At 40.5% G+C, this 6,683-nt stretch overlaps 1 long non-coding RNA gene across 1 annotated transcript in view; it reads right to left on the bottom strand.

Annotated features, from left to right (window-relative positions):
• Positions 1 to 6,683, bottom strand: part of LOC137638428 (uncharacterized) — a 270,192-nt gene that overhangs the window by 32,341 nt on the left and 231,168 nt on the right. The gene's annotated exons all lie outside the window — the stretch shown is intronic.

The following is a 6,683-nucleotide window of genomic DNA, read 5'->3' as shown; positions in this document are numbered from 1 at the left end:
TGAACTTGCTCAGACCTCAAAGACAAGCCAGTTGTGGCTGAATTATCAGCGTATGGTTGGCATAGCAAGAATGTTGATCAAGGCAGATCATACTGGATCTTGGTTGATGCATTTGCAGGCAGTGTCCAATTGCCTAATTGTCTTTGCTGCAGCTGGGCACTTCAATTATCTGCGATCTGCTCATTACTACCTGCAGCAAATGAGCAACCTGGAGGAAAAGCAACCAAATGTTCATCGAAAGTTCCTTGATGGTTTTCATGTTGTTCGAAGGAGCAATCATTGCTGGGCAGGACCAAGTAGTAATCTTGTCATAGAACAAACACTGACGAGGTCTCTAAAGAGTACTGGTGGTCTAACCCATGGCAGTGGGATGACCGAGAAGATGTGTAATCTTTGGACCTCATCTGCACCTGTAACATCTGAGTACAACAGTGCAATGCAAGATTTTACCGACCTACTCTATACTACAAGTCCACAACACAGTTTCAACTGACACACGCATCAAAAGAGATACATCTAATCTTGAGAAAATTCAGACAAAGATTGCAGCCTGTTCACCCTTCACATCTAATACTACTCTGAGAAACATTGTCAACAGAATAGTGGCTGGACCAGATGTGAATGTACATGCCTTTGAATCAGTTTGGAACAAGATCATTGAAGATATGATTGTAAAGCCTGCATTTACTTACAAATTTAAGTGGAAAGACAGAGCCCAAACCCTTGGAAATATTTCAGCTGTGAAGATTGCTCCTGATCGTACCATTGATCCTGCCCTTCTGTTCCAGCGTTTCCTTGTGTCAAGATCAGGAGATCTTTCCCTTGAAGAGGTTTTGACATATGAGCTAAGCCCATATCCTCCAGCCCTCTTTGAGACCAGGAACCTTCTTCGAAAAGCAGATAAACCTCTGCTTGCTCAGGCAATGCGAGACCATGTTGCAGCCTTTTCAAGTGAGGCTGTGTTTAACTCTAAACCTAAAACAGAATGTTATGTGCTTGATGGAGGCTCATTGCACCATCGTTTACAATGGAAGAAAGGCCACTCATATTATACAATAGCCGAGTCTTATGCAGACTTCACTGAGAGAAATTATGGACAAGCAACAGTGGTGTTCGATGGATATGGTGAAGGCCCCTCTATAAAAGACAACACACATCTGAGACGAGAAAAAAACCTGGACCCAATAATTAGTTTCACAGCAGAAACAGAGTTTTCAGGCAAAAAGGAAGACTTTCTATCTCGTGACAAAAATAAGACAGACATGATTTCTCTTATCAGCACAGCACTAACTATAAGGGAATGCCATGTCATTTAGTCACCAAGTGATACAGATGTTGATATCGTTAAGGCAACTGTTGAACTATCCCATCATTACACCACAACGTTGGTTGGTAAGAATACAGATTTGCTGATCCTGCTCCTTCCTTATACCAGAACAGACAGTGAGACCATTTACTTCCGTTCTGATGCAAGCAAACAGTCAAGAGAACACAAAGTATATAACATTAACCTGTTGAAAGAAACTCTAGGAGATGATGTATGCACTGAATTACTCTTTGTACATGCCTACTCAGGCTGTGATTCCACTTCAAGGATTTTCAGCATTGGAAAAAAGTCAGTCTTTCAGAAATTAGTGAAATCTGATCCTGTCATGAAGTCCTGTGCGAGTGCATTCACCCTTCAAAACAAATCTCAAGGGGAGATATCAGATCTTGGCAAAGAACTGAGGATTGATTGCTTCGGAGGCAAATCTAATGATACACTATCATCACTGCACCACACCATTTTCACCAAGAAAGTGGCAACTGCTGAAGCATTTGTCACTCCTGAAAGGCTTCCCCCAACATCATCAGCAACAAATTTCCATACCCAACGTGTGTACTTTCAAATTATGGTATGGATGGGAAAGGCAAGTGAAATGAACCCAATTGAATGGGGATGAAAACTCGAGAATGATCAGTTAGTACCAGTTATAACCCAGTTATGACAAACTCTAGAAATTATCCATTGCAACCGTTCAGAGGGATGCAGATTATCTCGATGCAGCTGCAGACGTTATGGACTCCCTTGCGCTGTTGTATGTGGCCCTTGCCAGACTGAAAACTGTAACAATCCAAACAACACTCGAAAGGCTGATACTGAGGAGAAGGATGACACTCAGAATTGAAACTCTGAAACTTGTTCTATGCGGATAAAAGTGTTATTAACTAATGTGTCCAAGTACATGAAATATAAAGCTCTGTTAAGTGTAATTAGGATTTGATATAATTAGAAGATTATATAAACATGAATACTGTAAGTTAACAACCCTATAGAAGACGCTCATAATTAGTTTGCTATCATTATACCTCTAAGAATAAATTCTTTTAACTATTGCTTGTTGTAAGTGTTTATGTATAAGGTGATACTGAACCTCTGAAGGTCAAGAATCCAATTTCGTAATGATTTAACAGCTCAATGATATCCCTAGTTATCTTAATGTCTTCTTTGCCCAAAAAAATGTACGAATAGACACCAAGATCATCAAATTTGAGTTGATAGTTATAGAGTTATGATGGTTCAAAGGTTCGGCGGTCATCTTGGACGCCATCTTGAAAAAAACACTTTTCTGGGGGTCATAGTTTGGTAAACTTTTAGTATGTTAAAAATGCGACATAAAATATATACATAGAAATCACCCATAAAAATAGACATCTTCCACAATAAAATAAAACAATAAAATATATCATGTAAAAAAGTACACAATATAATATAAATAATTTCACCCAAAGTGAAAAGAAAACCATATCAATATCAGTATTATGCAACCTCATCAATAACTTCGAGGAATGTCATGTATGCAGGGATAGGGAGGAACACTCTGATTGACACTTTTGAAAACTACCTCTTCCGGAATAACATGTATGTGTGCCTGATGATGTTCTGACACTGCACCATTAATAATGCTTTGTATCACTACTGTGTTAGATTTAACCATATTTACTCGGTACGGACCCAATTATGCTGGCTCTAATTTGCGTTTCCTACATTGCAATCGTTTAAAATACACGCAATCGCCCACAAATACTATACTGGTGTGGTTTTAAACCAACCATTATACTTTGAGCTGAGTGTTTCATTAGCTCTTTTCAAAAACCTTTCAGTGGTGTTCATTACTCTCCTTAAAAGATTTAGTAAATATACACAGTACTGCTCAGTTGAAAAATTTGGCAACTGTTGTGAATTAATCACGGCCATATATGGTAACACAGGATCCTGTCCATACACTAGAAGTAAAGGCATGTCCGTCAGTGAGGCATTATATGAAATGTTCAAAGCTAGCTCAGCTGAAGGGAGCATGGCATGCCAATGAAGGGGGTCATCAGAAACTAAGTAACGTAAAATTCGCACCATATCCCTATTATGCGATTCCACTAAGCCATTAGCTGAAGGCTTATATGCGGTCACTGAAAAGTGTTCAATTTTCATCAAGCCTGTGACTGATTTCACCACCTTATTTACAAACTCGAGACCATTATCCTTTACCAAAATTTTCTGGCAACCAAACCTAGTAATGAAAGAGCACAGCACCTGGGCTAATGAATTTGCTGATTTATTCAACATTGCGTAAGTATGAGTGTAATAATTATGAGTGTAACAAGTAAATGCATCCACAAATACCCACATATACTTATGATGTGTTATGCCAATAGGAAATGGTCCTACTACATCCATATGCACCCTATAAAATTTAATAGGAATCACAGGCCACTTTTTGGCTTCCGGTACAGTGTTTTTATGTTCTTTGAAACAGTTAAAAGCATGACAACATTTTACATAATTTTCTATAGATTTTTTCATTCCTAACCAAATGAAGGATTCTCGTGCTCTCCTTAATGTTCTATCAATCCCTAAATGCCCTGCATACGGACATGCATGTACAATAAGATGGCTCTATTAATTAAAGAGGGAGGAAGAACTGCATATGCAAAAAATTCTCCTCCCCTCTTCTCGGAAGCACAATATAAGATATCCTTCTCTATGAAAAAAATTCTCAAGAGGCACATTCAGAAATAATGGATAACTCTCGGATTCCCCTTTAATCACTGCTCACACTCTTTCCATCCATTCCTCTTTTTTCTGCCCCTCTCGGACTTCCTTTATGTCCCAACCTCCCAAGTCAATCACACCTGCATCATCAGGGCACTCATTCTAGACACATCTGGTCATGTTCTCGGCCACCCACAAATTCACGTTCACAATTTCCCTCTCTCTCTCTCTCTCTCTCTCTCTCTCTCTCTCTCTCTCTCTCTCTCTCTCTCTCTCTCTCTCATTTTCTGATACTCCTTCCGTGAATTCACATCCCGTTTTCTATTTTGATGGGGGCCTTCAATGTTTTGGTTTCGTTCTTCGTTCCTCTTTTGTGTCTGAGTTGTTACTCCTATTACTGCACCTCTAGAGATGCATCCGCTACCCTGTTAGCTTTACCTTCAATGTGGTCAAATCCCTTATGTTAAACTCTAGCAATCTTTCAATCCATCTCGCTTGTCTAGATGTCAAGTAAAATAAATCCCGTAAGGTGAGATGATCACTTTGCAACTCAATTGGCTGACCTAATAAAAAGAACTGATCCCTCTCTAGAATCCCAAGAATAGCCAATGCCTCTCGACGAATGTACTATAATTCTTTTCTGCCCCTTTTAATGCCTGGGAAGCAAAACAAATGGGTCGCTCTCTACCTTTATCACCTCGAGAAATTATGCTACCAATAGCTACGTTACTTGCATCTGTTGTCACTAAAAACGGGCAATCAAATCTATGATATGTGACGAAGTCATTGCTGGTTAAGCCAGCTTGCAAATGGCTAAAGGCCCTTTCTTTTTCCACTCCCCAATTTATTGATTTTTGTTTCTTTAAGGCATCCAAGGTTCTCGCTATCTCTCCAAAACCTCTTGTGAATTTACGGTAATACCCAGCGAGCCCAAGGAACCCAGTTACTTCCTTTGGGGTAAGTGGCCTAGGGAAATCTCTAATAGCTTCTACTTTACCAGGACAGGGTTGGATACCTTCCAATGTTACTAAATGAGCTGAAAATTCGGTCTGTTTACAGAAAAATTTTCACTTTGACAAATTTATTTTCATACCATTACATCGCAATGCTTCTATAACATCACGAATATTATGTTCTTCAGCCGTTTTCCCCGTAGTTATGATATCATCTAAATAAACAAGAACATTATGGCCAATTAAGGGAGACAAAACTGCCATCATTACTCTAGAAAAAGGACTTAGGAGACTTTTTAACACTGAACGGAAGATAATTAAACTGAAATAGTTGATCGTTGGCTATAAATGCCGTTTTACATTTACTGTCTTTCTGAATGGGTTATTTGATAGTATCCAGATTTTAAATTGATAGTTGTAAAACATTTACTATCCAATACCTTAACAAGTAATTCTTCGATCAAGATTAATGGAAATGCATTATCCTTGACCTGATCAGCTCCGCCTGCCCAGTTTCAATGCTAAAGGGAAATCGATCAAGCCTCCCGGGTGGCTCATCCCCAATTGCAATTGCATCGGAATAATTATTAACAATGTTACTAACTACAGGTTGATATTCTGGTGGACATAGTTTTCGCGCTTGCATAATCAAGTTCTGAGTGCGTCTTCTGTGCGGGCTGGAGTTGTGGCACCCAAGATCCTATCCACACAGAGAATCACTTCCTAAGACAAGTCTTTTATTTGAGAAATTAACTATCGTAATGTCCGCTCTGTTCTCTTTTATTTCTGACAGGCCCTCCAAGACTACGAGTACCCATTTGTCATGGGGTTTAACTACGACCTTCGTTCCCCCTGAGAGAAGCCGACACGGGGTCACTGACATGCTCGAAGTGTCTGGGGAGGCAGTACTTCTCCTCTTTCAGGTACAGCTGTTACCTAACTTAATTGTCACTCCTTTCCCACACAAGCACTTACTCTCTCATGACTTTCTATTGGCAAAATGCATCCTCCTGCTTTTACTGGTATTCTATCATTTTCCCCACAATTGTATATTTGATTATTAATTTCAAAATTAAAACCAAGTATAGCCTCAATTCCTGGAATTCCCAAGGTAGGCAAAACAAAAAAAATCAAGCGTAAACTTCACAGATTACACCTTAAAGTCGACGATCGTTGTATGACTTGCCAGTAGTTTATTTTCTCCTGTCGTTTCGAGGAAAATAGATGCCACTGACTGTGGTGGGTTTAACGAGATTCCTTGTTCAAGATGCCAAACACTGGCTCCTGTGTCGACCAGCGCTCGAATGGACTTACCTAGTTGGTCAATCCTGACTGCTAAAATTCCGAGCAGCCCATTAGGATATGTGGGGCACGTGCCAACGACCTCGTTTGCAATACCGCTGCTCCCTGCTCCTGTCCCAAGTGCTGCGGGGTGGAGGTTGGTGGTATTTAAGGGGGGCACCACTACCCGCTCGACTGCTTCTGTTGTCATGCAGGGGGACATTGTTATCCCTCGTCTCCCCCTTCCTCCATTTCCTTTTCCTCGGATGTTGGGTGTGAGGTGGTGTGTGTATGCCACAGCCAACCCACCCTCAGCGTTTTTGCTGGGCACTCTCGAGATAGATGACCGTAGGCCTGACAAGTGTATCAGCGGGGGGAATGCTTGGGTGGGGCACTCCACTCGTTGGTGACCCTTTCCC

Source organism: Palaemon carinicauda, chromosome 3 (assembly GCF_036898095.1).
Source record: "Palaemon carinicauda isolate YSFRI2023 chromosome 3, ASM3689809v2, whole genome shotgun sequence".
Classification (NCBI taxonomy): domain Eukaryota; kingdom Metazoa; phylum Arthropoda; class Malacostraca; order Decapoda; family Palaemonidae; genus Palaemon; species Palaemon carinicauda.
This window is presented reverse-complemented; position numbering and strand designations above follow the sequence as displayed.